The following is a 14,665-nucleotide window of genomic DNA, read 5'->3' as shown; positions in this document are numbered from 1 at the left end:
CGTATTACACAAACAAAAAACCTAACCCTACCTAATATTTACATGGCCTTTCTCTTGATAGTGAGAGAAGGAGGGAAACTTATCACAGGTATACATTTCAGTACTCCACAGAGGGCACTAGTCAAATCAAGAGTGATCATGCGGAGAAGCGTGGTAAACGTTGATCTATTAAGCAGTCTCCTTTTCCTATTTTTGATCTGTTTGTGTTACCTAGGAAAAACATGTTGGATACAATAATATTGCAGAATAGTCTAATCTTGTAGTTTACATTTCTACTCATTAGATGTAACTGATGCCTCAAAGAAATATTAATCTAAAATCTTTCTTAAGCATTTGAAAATTGAAGGGGGAGGGGATAATTATTTTGGCACTGACAAGCCCTTAAAGCCATCTGTCATGAAAACAGACCTTTCAAAAGCATTTTAAAGTTAACTTTCTTAATGTTTGGTTATATGGCTGTTCACACTAATCCTAGGATAAATGCCAAATTTTACTTCTGTTTAGTTAACTATATGTAGTAGTCTTGTAAGTAGACATCAGTCAGATTTCTCAGACTGTTTTCCAAGAAATAAATAAGAATATTTCCTTTGAATTCTGCATGAAAACCTATCATCTGAGGGTCGTTTCCCTAACAATCTGTAACTTGTACAAAATTATTTGGCTTTGTACAGTATGTCCATGTCTTTACTACAGGTGAGACTTAAGCTAAAATTACAGGCTAAATTAAGGATACAAGTGGTGTTTTAGGAACTGGGCTAAAGTTAGCTACTTTCTCTCTATACGTTTCTAAAATGGTCACTTATACAGAAAATATACTTAACCTCAGCAGGGGCTGCATGTTTAAAGTAGCTTAGCCCTTAGGGAGGAATGATCAGAGAGCTGCAACTGAGGTACTTAAGGCACACTGGTAGAGGTTCATGTTGTACAAATCAATCTAGCTCCAATATATATATATCCTATTCTTTCTCATAGATTGCGTTTCCAAATAGCACTGTTCAGGAAAAATAGTGTTCAACCAAATGCTTCTAAAATAGCAAACAGTCCAACCTTTTAATAGTTTTTTTTTTTTTTTTTTTTTTTTTAGCTGATATTACCCTAATGTGGATTTCAAATATGGGCATTCGGGTTTCAGGTATTGACCCTATAAAGAAGCAGTTGAAAGTTTCTAATACACAGTGTACATTCCTATGTTGTTCTACTGTGAGTAGACCACTTTCAGTAGAGCACAGGAACAATGTGGATTCATGGATAGTAAAGGTCCCTCAATAGTCTGCTGCTGCCTTCATCACCTTGGAGGCCATGTTCAGGATTTTCACAAGCCAAGATGCAAAACAAATTTGAGAAACTGAATGACTGGAAAAAAAACAATAAAGGCTCCCGTTTTTTCTCTAGAGGTGGTGTCTTCTGTGGGGCTTTTGAATGAGAAGAGACTTACTGATTGTTCTAGGGCTCCTGGAGAAGGACTGAGGAACTCAAACCTTAATTGAAAATGAATTTTTACATGCATTGGTAAAACTACTGTTTAAAGAGAAACAACTGGAAAGAAGACCTGCCTTCTTGCTACCAAAGAAGTTCCATATCCATGGTATAAGGGATTTATCACAGTCTGAGTGGGTGTTTTTAATAACCTCTTGCTAAATATATTTTGCATGTATTAATGAAGTTTTGAGATGTTACAGTAATGAGTCCATATATGTACCTGGATCATTTGTAAATATTTTTGCAAACTTAACTAGGCTCTTACAGTTTGGTTAACAAACTTAAATTTGGCATGTACATGGCACACTGAATCCCCAGTGGAATGTAACTCCTGTCTTACAGTATGTCTACACTTAAACTGCTACAGCCTAGACACTACCATGCCCATGGGAGGGGTTCTCCTGTTTCTGTCCACCTCCCCGAGAAACAGTAGGTAGGTCAATGGAAGAATCATTACATTGACTTAGCCCTGTTTCACTGGGAGTTAGTTCAGCATAGCTGTCTCTCTTGGTAGGGGGTGGATTTTTCACACCCCTGAGAAATGTAGCTATGCTGATCTAAATTCCCAGTTTAGACCAGCCTTTAGATGCACTAACTCACCTGACACTGCCCCTTCGCCCCCCTGCTCCCCTCAAAAATGTACTTGTTGGGCAGTCTGCGCTGAAGACCATGTTGCTGCAGCCTCACTGCAAGTTTTGGTGAGCTAGCTATAGTATCAGGGCCGGCTCCAGCATTTCTGCTGCCCCAAGCAAAAAAAAAAAAAAGCCACGATCGCCGGCGGCAATTGGGGGGGGGGGGGAGGGGAATAAAACCCGCGATCGGTGGCAGCAGTTCAGCGGCAGGTCCTTCGCTCCTAGAGGGAGTGAGGGACCTGCCGCCCCCGAATTGCCGCAGGTGCCGCCCCTCTCCCTTGGCCGCCCCAAGCACCTGCTTGTTAAGCTGGTGCCTGGAGCCGGCCCTGTATAGTATAGCTAGAGTGGGTATCTCTGCACAAGCTGCAAATCAGAGCTGCAGCATCGATGGAGCCTCAGTGTTGCATATTTTTTGCCATTAACAACTTGTCTGTTTTCAAAATACCAAGAGATTAAACCATATTTATGGACTAAATTATTTTTAGTAAATTGTGGAGCAATATGAAACATGAGTCACTGACCCTTTACAAAAGAAACCAAATTGATACAAAGTTTTTTGTCAGCATTATTCCGGAAATATGCAAAAAAGGAACGTGCAGTACTTGAACCACCAGAAACCAAAGAAAATTTGACTTATGACGACAGATTAAGTCAGTAATTTAGCCTCTTGGGCAAGTCAGTCTCTCTGTGCCTCAGTTCCCAGTCTGTAAAGTGGGAATAATAGAATTTCTGTGCCTCACAGGTGTTTTGTGAGGATACATTCATTAGCGCTTGTGAGGTGTTCAGATACTAACAGTGATGGGAGCCATATCAGTACCTTAGACAGTAAAATCTAAGTTGCAACGTGCCCGGTTCTTCATGGCCAGATATCTGTGTTGAACATTAGACGTAGAAGAAGGAAAGTAGGGAGGGCCCCTTGATAAAAGGAGGAAAATAACAAGTGGCCAGTTGCGTACTAGTCAATTTAAGCAGTGAATGCAGTGGTGACTGTTCTCTGGAATGGTTTCAATAAATTGTTGGATGTCAGGAGACCTCTGAATTCACTGATAAGTTATTTGAACTCAATTAGTCTTGTTTTAAAATAATAAACCCTCAAGTTAGGACTGGAAGAACAGAAGAATTTGTTCGATCTAAAGTTATGAAGTTTCTCAACTGAGTAGCTGTAGCATATTGCACTGCCACATGGGAACCCTCTTTTGATGGAATTGATCCAGGGACTCCCATGCTCTAGGCAAGTGAAAATGGTACAGGCTGGCATTTTGCTACAAAATGTTACCAGTGGGTGTCATGATGCTTATCAGAACGTTGTGGTCATTGTGCAGACCAAAGTAACTCAACTTTTCCTCATATATACTGTCTGTGCAGTCATGATCACCATTCTCAGTTAACTAGTTTAGTTACAGCTATGTTCAAACATAGTAAAATTTGATAGTGTAGACTAGCCCACCTGTGCTTGATTTGGCTGAGTGCCTTTATAACTGAAACATTTCAGTAGCCCTTTGCAGAGTGAGATATGAGATTACTCTATGGCTCTTAAAAGGGTGTTTCAAAATCTGCATGAGGATGGGGTCAAAATCTTGTCTGTTGATCTCCGGCTTGAATCCCATAATTTATGCACAGAATTAGAAAGCAGAAGAATAATTAGGTAACTGAATTTCATATTTACTCTTTTTAATAATAGTCGTCAGCTTGACAGTCCTGGACACTGAAGTCATTCATCCTCCAAACAGGAACAGCATGGACAGAGCAAGCTTCTGCATCGTTCCTGCATTCTGCAGCGATGAGAGTAGTTTAATCCCCATGAATTCCTTGTTGCCTCTGTAGAGGCTGCCAACCAGCCTTTGTGCCTCTTCTGTGATGTTGTTTGGAATCCACACTGAGGCCACTGATTCATTCTGCATATGCCCTCAAACGGCCATATCACTCACTACCAATCCAGCCAGTCCACGTTTAAAACAGTCACCTAGAAGTTAACAGGATTCGTATCACATTAACTGTGCTTATCCATCCAGTCTTTTCAACTGAATGTAATAATTTTAGAGATACTGTTTTTATAAAACCTGTTTGATGCGGACATTCAGCTGTTCACTGACATCTCTGTACAATGAAAACTGATTATAGCAATGACCACATCTCCTCAATGTCAAATAAATTTACATTTTTGTAAATATGCAGGTGTTCCCAAATCCAGCAATCTGTGCATGACATGGTGTTCAATCAAATTCATTTTTCCTAGTATTATTCCCAGTCGGTTTACCATTTTTAGGACTGCTTTTCACCATTTTTAGGACTGCTGTCTACTCAGCCAAGATTACTAATTTCATTGCTAATAAATCTTGTATACACGCTTGTAGTCCAAATGTATGAATAATGTACTTTAAAACTGAATCTGCAGTGCTGAAACAAACACATACACTCAACCTCATATAAGCTGCAAGAGCTTCTTGAGAATAACTTGAATATCTATAAGAAAGCCATAGTGCCTTGCAGCAATTAATTCAAGTGATTAGATGCTTGGAATGGTTTATTATAATTGCATACAGGTAGTAATTTATTAGGATGGCTGTTTCTTTTGGCATATGTCAAAAAGGTCAGAGTTTAGACTTTTTTGGACATTAACCTAGTCTTCTGAATCTCTGAAGTTCCACTTTTTGGTCATTAATTTCATACATGCTGAGATTGTGACAATTAACCCACTTAATAAAGGTCAAGTTTCAATTTTTTCAAATTTCTGGAACACTTAACTTTATTCCTTCTTGAAAATGGGCAGCTACAGAATGATAGTTATTAAATGAGAATGAAGATGTGGTTCTGCTGTCAGGATAGCTGTTGAACAGTTAGTAACAAAAGGGATAGAGCTAGAGTGTATATGTTTTTATTTTTTTTTTAAAGGGTCAAACATTACAGGAAAATGAAATAGAAAAATATAAAGCTCAATAGGGTATTCAGTGTAAACTGACTTTAGCTGATGTTCCCATTCAATATTATAACATCTATACATCTAATTATCCACTCCTCAAGTTTCAAATATATAATTTGCCCACTTTAAAATGTTTCTGCATGTGCATACATGACTTTCCATATTTCCAAACCAGCATCCTGTATCAATAGTCCAGTCAGCACATCACGTACAGGTGCATAGACCAATAAAAAAATATGAAATGAAGCTTTTTTGTTTGTTCACACAGGCTCAAATCCTGTTCCAGGTAAAATCAATGGGAATTTTGACATGGAGTTCTGTAGGACCCAAGTCATGGACCAAATAATCCTTGGACGCTTTCTAAACTCCATATTCACATACTACTGGTGCTAAGGAAATTAGCAATTAAAACTGAATGTTGAACTATATGTTAAAACTCTTCAAGGTCCTCTAATAAAAGGTGCTACTGAAGAGCAATGTATTAATTGTGAATTGTATCATCCAGCGTCCTTGCAAATGCAACCATAGTAATTCCTTATGTTAGTAAAAATCATTATAATTTTTAAGTGCTGAGTGATTGTGTAGTAATTACACCCCGGAGCTGAATATTTCCGTGGAGATTTCACACACGTTTTCAAGTATTGGTAAAGATGTTAATTCATTGAACATTGCTAAAAGAAGGCTCGTATTAGTTTTATCGATTTGCTGCTTAACTCCAGTATGGGAATGACAGGTGTATCTTTCAAAGAATAAAGGGGCTATGTGATTACAAATAAAAGGCAAACGCATGAGTGTTTTTTGTACACTTCTACATAGGGAAGTGAAATCAGTAGGATTCAAACCTTAGAAAGGAATGAATCAGTAAGGTGCACAAGCTTTCAGCTAGGTGTCAATCACCTTTTCAGTCTCTTTGTGGAAGCTCTAATTCTTCAGCTGTGGGGCTTTGGAGAGATTAACCAAGTACAATGATAGTGGGAATCTACACTTGCTGCTGGAACTTCTAAAGTGTGCATTAATATGACTACACTAGTACGTTCCAATATTGTCACTCAAATATAAAATTAGATAAAACTGTATTCGGTTTCACTGAAAAAATTGTGCAACATGGGGCAGGGATCTCTAGCAGGAGGGTCTCTGCCGATTGCAGTCACTAAAAACAGGATTGGGGACTTCAACAGCAGAGTCCAGGGAAGGGGTAGGGACGGTTTTATGGCCTGCAGCATGCAGGGGGTCAGACCAGATGATCATAATGGTCCCTTCTGACCTTAAAGTCTATGAGTCTATGAACTTCACACAGAAACATGTTCTAATGTAGTTTGGCAGTGATGTGGCTTATTTCCCAGTGTGAGAAGTTTAGCTAGTGTATGAAAGACCCCAGGTTCTCTCTAGAGCATGCCTCCTTTTCCCCCTCCCACTTAAAATAGGCTAATAACTCCTATTTATGCTTTCTAAATGCTGGTAACTACTCGCTAGCAGTAATGTGTCTAGCAGGGGAGATATGAATTCTATCTGTTCAATTCAAAATTTTCTCAGGTAAAGCAAAATGATCATTTCAGACAAATATCTGCTACAAGAAGCAGATACACACCAATACTAAAATTACCGTGATTTCCAGATTATCCTAAGCAATGTATATTTCATCTCTTTTCATCTTTCACTTTGGAGAGTAACATCATTCTCTGAGACATATGTTAGAGATGATTTAGCAGCTGAAGAAATTAGTCCACCCTTTCCTCCTCTTACTGTTTTATAAAATCGGCTATTTCTCATTGTCCCTATGATGCAGCTAGAGATATCAAAACAACCTATATCTTGGCAGGATTATATGAAAAGACTTGTCTATTTTTCAGAATTCTAAGACAAACCTATTTAGAAATCCAGAGTTTTAGTATTTATAAATGTATATCATAAGAATAAATAACACTTCTCACTTCCATAGCATATTTCTTCTGAGGTTTTGCAATACCTTTCTGAGATAAGGAAGCATTATGCCTATTTTTCAGAAGCAAGAAACTGGCACAGATGACCATTAGTTTGGCAGAACCAATGCTAGAGCCCTGATTCAGTCACAAAACTATCCTGGCCCTTGACAAAGTTTTTCTAAGTTTGTACTTTGTTTCATAGAATAGCCAGAAAAATCTATATGGGAAAGAAAAAAGAATGCGCATGAGACTCATTGAGCAAAGATTTGTGGTTTGTGTAGACGTGAAAAGATGTAGCGCTAGGGACTGAATTATAAGAAATCTTTCCTGAAATAAGAATTTATAAGTATTTCGCCTTTAAGGTGGAAGTGCATTAAGTAACAATAGTTCTTTCCAAACAAAAATGCCTTATGAGCAAAGCTTGGGGAAATTTGGGGGACTAAAATTTTGACAAAAAGTGCAGATTCAGGTCAACTGGATTATTTTGAAAATTTGTATTGATTTTGCCAAATGTTCCAGTCCAGAAAAAAAAAAAAAGAAATTGGGATATTTTGATTAAATGACTTCTTGTTTTGAATTGTCCTTTAATATTTTTAAAAAGTTAAACTTGAACAACACTAAACATTTTATTTTGAGTGAAACAATGTTTCATTCAACCTGAAGTGGAATTTCTTGGTTTGCTGACAAATTCTTCAAAACAAACAAAATAAAAAACCAACAATTCCCCCCCGCGCACACACACACACAAACACTCATTTAGAGTTGACCCAAAATGAATTTTTTTGGTTTGGCCACTGACCCCAAAATATCAGTTATTCGCCCAGCACTGCATTTGAGGACATGAAAGCCTGCAGAGAAAAAGCAAGCCTGTTTTATTCCAAATAAACAGTAAGCACCGAAATAAAAAAATTTAGTGTGGCTATGGTCACATCAATGAAGAACTCTGTTCAAAGAGTATCAATCAGAAAAGCCAACCAACTATTAGGATGCATAAGGAATAGGAGGGAAGTGGGCCCTGTAAGAGATGCTTCAGAGAACAATAACAAGAATGATTAGAGACTAACAGGAAAACTTCCAGCTGAGGAGAGTGAAAAGAGTGACTGCTCATGTGAGAGAGAGGATCTGGTAAAGGTATACAAAATAATAAATGGTACCATTTAGGAAAGGCAATTGGGCATATCTGTTTTCCCTTTCTCAAAATAGAAGAACAAGGGGACAGCCAATAAAAATTGAAAGGTAGCAAATTGAAAACTGCTCAAAACTTTGTTTTTTAACACAAAATATAATTTGCCTGTGGAACTCATTGCCACTAGGTAATGTGGAGGCCAAGAGTTCAGAAAGGATTAAACATTGGTGTGGATGTTTGTTATCCACAGTTACATGAGTGTGATGTAAAAAAATGAAAACAGTTATTTAATCCTAATCCTTAAAGCTATAAACCAACCCCAACTGAGATGGATAGGTAGAAACTTCCCCTAAGACAACATGTAATATAGCTGTCCACAGTGGTATTTCTTGCATTTCTTTTGATGCATCTTCCGTTCATCATCAGGGCAGAAAAGTGACAAGATGAACCATTGGTCTGAGCTGATATGGCAATTCCTGTGTTTCACACTATAACACATTGAAATTTTGACAAACTTGGAACTAGAAAAATGTTCATTAGCATCCCCCTTATTTTATTTAGTTTGGAAACATTTTTTGAAGTTCAGGACACAGCCACCATTTTAGTCATTCCCTGAAGTCATTAAGCTTACACCATATGCTAATGACTTTTATATTCTGCTTCAGTCATTTCATGTGTTAGGTTCGTATCAGGTAAACTGGCATAAATCCAATCTTCTGGCTCTCTCTTGACATACTGTTCTCTAGTCACCGTTTTTGTTTATCAGATGTCCACCAAAATAAAATGGCTAGTAAAGTAGACATCCACTATCTGAGGTGGGAAGGTATATATGCTTCAACTTTCGTTTCTGACCGTGGATCAAATAACAAATGATGGAAAAGTCGGCATTGCTACACCCACATTTGGAGGGACCGTTTTGCCTTTCCTACCGCCCACCCAAATCAAATAATACAGCAATATTCCAAGAATCTAGTCTCAGACTACAGCTGTTGTGGAAGGATGTTTTCTCAGATACAGAGCTGCGGCTATTCTGCTCCTCTTTGTGACTATGGGGGTAGGGTAGGTGCCACTTTACGTAGATAAAAATCTGACACGAAATAAAATAGAGCAATAATTAGTAAACAGAAGACCAGTTGATAACAATATTTTACAATCTTAAACCATAAAAAGGCTTTTAACAGCTGAATACTATGAAGAGCTTGAAGCATTTGCCCCATATTAATTTTCATGTGTCTTTTTACATCCTTTCAGCCACGCAAGAACTCTAAAGAAAAATACTTGTCTGCGGAGATGCATCAGCCGCACTTGTTGGTTCTAGATCTCATCCATTATATTAGTTCCACGCAAAGTGAGCATGCTTTAGTGATCAGGTGGTGTCCAGAGTATGATTTTCGTCCCTAACCAACAAACTTGGAAATGGGTAGGTGGCCAGAGAGTGCTTATTCTCCCTTGGTTCTGGATTTATTCTGTTTTGTGCATGCATCCTAAGGAGACGTGCAAGAACTGTAAGCTTCTTGGGGCAAAGGCCATTCCTTCTTTTTTTTTTAATGTCTGGAATGTAGCGGCAATGTGCATTCGCTTGCCAACTCTGGAGATTGGCTCCAAATATCCCCAAACTTTAACTGTGGTCAGAGCAAAGGTGTTGGCTTTAGGTGTATCTGTAATTTGAATGCAGATAGCCTGTTCATTTAAAAGAAAGGATTGGATTTCCCTCCTCCTGTGCCATATGTGAATTCTATGAAAAACTAGCTCACCCGCTATTATACTGAGTTTCTGGCTGAATCTCACCAGCCAGTGACTGGTACTATGTTTAATGTACTTTTTCTTAATTCTCTCACTTTCTTCACTTCATGCTTATCTCGTTTTAGAGTGTGTGAAATTTTTCAGTTCATTATGTTCTGAACCGTTATTTAATTGAAGCCCCCGTGTTAAATCAGTACACATTGCACACAGTCATTTAAAATATTCCAGCCGTGCACATTTTTATAAGTGGTTCAATTGGAAGTGATCAAGGTTTGAGACTTCCAGCTTATAAAGGCCTCCGCTGTGGTAATGTGAAGTGCTGCTCTCAAAAATTTCAAATTGCTTCACAAGCAGGCCCAGCACAACTATCTTAAACTGAAGCGCGCACATATAATGTCTCAGCCCTGTGCATGCCCAAACCCTTCACTTAATTTCTTGCCTAGAAAGAAATAACACAGGGAATATGACTCAATCAGCTGGCTGTGGACTGGAGTGGGACTCCACCCCCACTCAGGAAAAGGTGAGTGGGTTCAGTATGCTTTTGTACCTTTCGCTCAGCCACTTTCTTCCATAAGTACTGGAAGATGCTGACTGTCCTTCCTGCTGTATGAGGAGTGCCAGGCTTGCAGCTGGCAAACTATTGTTTGTCTTAAATATACCTATTCCACAAACTCAGGGCATGTGCAAGAGGAACACTACATGATCAATACCAAAGTACATGGTCTCTTTCCCTTGAAATACGTTCTTCTTGAAGAGTACGCTGGTGCTCCTGTAGTCCATAGATCTTCATCAGTGCCCTACCTGAAAAGGGAATTGAGATGAGCCATGGTATCAAAGTCAAAGGAGCTAGGATCAGACATGCCTAGCCTCAGTTTATTTGCCCAGCGCAGAAACAGCAAGAAGGGTTGCTATTCAAAAATGAGGCTCATAGGCACAGCTGTTTGAAATGTACACCACATTCTGCCCCTGAATGCAGCCAGTACTGTTTTCTAACAAGTATGTGAACGGTGGGGAGAAATGTGAAACCCACACGTTTATTTTTCTTCTGTTTATCATATGCCATGTGCTGACAGTAAAAAAAAAAGCACTCCACAGGACCATCCTCACAACCTTTCTTCATTGCTGCAAAGGAAATGAAAGGAAAGGCCGTATAAAATATGAGTAGCAGTGACATGGAGTTCAATATCCCCGTCCCACACTGCCCACTAGAAAACTATATTTGTGAGCGATTAGCAATCTGGTGTGGCACAACAGGCTTGTGAAAGTGGTCAGCTGCTAATTACAAAATGCAAAACAGATAATCTGTTCCCAGGGTTAGAATGTATGTCTGAAAACTGAGTCAGAGATTCCAGCTTTATTGAAAATGCTCAGTAATCTCAAGTAATGACCCACTCTAACTAAAGAACGAGCGCTCAGTAAAGGTCATTTATCTGAGTGGAGAAAACGGTTCCCTTTCCTAGTACTGTCATCTTTCACTTTAATTAATATCAAGTGTATGCTGTTGGCACTGGCTTCAAATGCTGTAACTCTCGGAGACTGGACTTCCGGTGACATTTTTAATGAAAAAATGTAAATCACATTTCACTAGCACTATCATAGGTATTCATTAGCCAAACCAAATTGCAGTGGACCACCTGTGTGGAAGTGCAGCTGGCTTGTCTATGAATCCTAGATAAATTATTATTACAGCAACTACTGAGAATTCCGATCAGTGGGGAATATGTGGCTAGGAATGTAGGAAGTGCCGTACAGGTCAGGCCTGTGGCCCGTCTAACTGAACAGGTCAAGAAGAAGACTCATACAGCAGCTTTAAATCGCAAATTCAGCAGGATGGTCTACACTGGTGATGACTGTTGAAAATACCAAGACTACTAGTTCAGTAACTAGCTAGCTACTATAAAGTGGGTGCATAACTGGTTGGAAAACCATTCCCGGAGAGTAGTTATCAGTGGCTCGCAGTCAATGCTGGAAGGGCATATCAAGTGGGGTCCCGCAGGGATTGGTTCTGGGTCCGGTTCTGTTCAATATTGCGGACAACACCAATCTGGGAGGGGTTGCAAGTGCTTTGGAGGATAGGATTAAATTCAAAATGATCTGGAAAAACTGCAGAAATGGTCTGAAGTAAATAGGATGAAATTCAATAAGGACAAATGCAAAGTACTCCACTTAGGAAGGACCAATCAGTTGCACACATACAAAATGGGAAATGACTGCCTAGGAAGGAGTAGTGCGGAAAGGGATCTGTGGGGCACAGTGGATCACAAGCTAAATATGAATCAACAGTGTAACGCTGTTGCAAAAAAAACCCAAACATCATTCTGGAATGTATTAGCAGGAGTGTTGTAAGCAAGACACAGAAAATAATTCTGCTCTACTCCATGCTGATTAGGCCTCAACTGGAGTACTGTGTCCAGTTCCGGGTGCCACATTTCAGGAAGGATGTGGACAAATTGGGGAAAGTCCAGAGAAGAGCAACAAAAATGATTAAAGGCCTAGAAAACATGACCTATGAGGGAAGATTGAAAAAATTGGTTGTTTAGCATGGAGAAGAGAAGGCCGAGGGGGGACATGATAACAGTTTTCAAGTACATAAAAGACTGTTACAAAGAGGAGGGAGAGAAGTTGTTCTTCGAGTAGTGTCCCTGTGGGTGCTCCACTTTAGGTGTCGGTGCGTCCCTGCACCAGAGATCGGAGATTTTAGGTAGCAGTGCTCGGTCAGGGTGTGCGTGCGCAGCAGCTGTCTCATGTCGTTGGCGCCTCTTGTAGCATGCACACAACCCGACCCACTCAGTTCCTTCTCTACCGTCCTCGGCTGCAGACGGAGCTCAGTGGCAGTGCTGCTTCTTCGAAATCTCTAGAAAAGAAAATAGTTTACATAGTAGTTTTAGCTTATTAGCTCTTAGATAGTTTGATTAAACTGTACTTAGCCAGTTATTTAAAAAAAAAGTTTTCTTTTTCTTTCCCTTCAGTTTTAGTCTCTTAGATTAGTAGAAATAGAGTTTTCTTTTAACCAATTTCTACATTTTGCTTTACATTTCCTTTCCCAGTTGCAGGAAAAATCATCCGACACAATGCCAGGCTCACCTGGTTTTAAGAGGTGCGGCAATTCCTGTCTCTGATGGCCATGCATCTTGTGTCCACTGCCTGGGGGAAACTCATATCTCCCAGAAATGTACTCACTATAGAAATCTAAAAGTGAGGGCACGGCGAGACAGAGATCTCCACATTAAAATTTCCAGCTGTCTCAGGAGACATCAACAACTGAGCCACAGACCAGCAAAGCTTCTGACAAGGGCAATGCTCAGCCTTCCAAAACCTCAAGGAAGCGAGCTTCGACCTCCCTGAAATGGGACACTCACAGAAAGAGGAGTTCCCCAGCGAGGTTCTTGCCCTCGGGGCCGAGCTCATCCAGAGAGAGCTCCTACCGGGCATCTCCAGCACCGTCCCCTCATGGACCTCTGCCGAGTCCCGATGCACCGTCTCAGAGTCGAGACCACCAAGTCTCCTCCAGGGCACCGATGACCCCAGTGCGGAACCCGATGCTGAAAGCACTTCTGACACCCGTGCCGCCGTCACCGGCACTGACTCATTTGTCGGCGTCGTCAGATCGACCTACAACGGCACCAACTGCCTCCATGAAAGCCGACCGCAATACAAATGCAGCACCATCCACAGCGGAACCAGTGCTATTTTTACACCAGAGGGACATCGCAGTCTCCTTGACACCACAATCGCTCCTACTTGACACAGTGCAATCTCTGGGCCAAAGAATGGGGCAGCCCCCTGCATCTCCCGCCCCTCAGTCCATATATAGTGACGAGAAAGGGGACAGTACAGCCATTTCTCCTCTCGACATGCCTCACCCACAGGCAGGAAACCAACATGGAAGACTGTCAGAACCAACCCTCACAACTATGGACAGCTGCAACATTGGTATGGGCAACCCTGGCCATGCTCACCACCACCCTTCCCAATGCAGTGGCCTCCATGGGCTCCATATAGAGCCCACTACTCCAGATCTTCCACCCCAGCCAGACGGGAAATTAGATCACCTCCACTTTTACCAGCCAGCAAAACCTCTGAGGTCCCTGAGCGGGGGATAAAGGAGGAAAAGGTGATTTCAAAGATTAAGCAGGCACACACTTTACCTGCCCATAACTCATCCCCCTCACCGGATGATGCTGTGATGCCCACAAACCCAGCAACATCTGATGACCTAAAGCAGTTTCAAGAGCTTTTTAAGAGAGTGGCAGCCAGCCAGGAGATCACACTAGAGGAGGTACAAGAGAAGCAGCACAAACTGCTGCAAATCCTCCAACCATCCACCTCAGCCAAGATTGCTCTCCCATTAATGAAGCCATAATGGAGCCAGCAGAGGCAATATGGCAGACACCTGCATCAGCACCACCTACCAGTAAAAGGGCTGACAGAAAATACTTCATCCCAGCTAAAAGGATGGACTTTCTTTTCTCCCACCTAAAGCCCAATTCCCTAGCGGTAGAAGCCAGCAAGCAACCCCAGTTCTGGACAAAGAACATAAAAGTCTAGACCTCTTCGGTCATAAAATATACTCCTCAGCCACACTCCAATTCAGAGTGGCCAACTATTCCGCCCTCTTGGCAAATTATGACTTTTCTAATTATGGCAAATTGCAGGAACTTTTAGAGGATCTTCTTGAAGACAAATGTCCCCAGCTCAAGGCCATCATGACCGAGGGACAGATAATAGCCCGCACGGCTCTACAGGCCTCAATGGATGTGGCGGAGACACGAACAACTGCCACAGCAGTGGTGATGCGCAAAGCATCCTGGTTGCAGGTGTCGGGAATCCCGAAAGAACTACA

The sequence above is a fragment of the Chrysemys picta genome, chromosome 4 (genome assembly GCF_011386835.1).
Source record: "Chrysemys picta bellii isolate R12L10 chromosome 4, ASM1138683v2, whole genome shotgun sequence".
NCBI lineage: Eukaryota > Metazoa > Chordata > Testudines > Emydidae > Chrysemys > Chrysemys picta.
The sequence above is the reverse complement of the archived record's forward strand: the minus strand, read 5'-3'. Positions refer to the sequence as shown.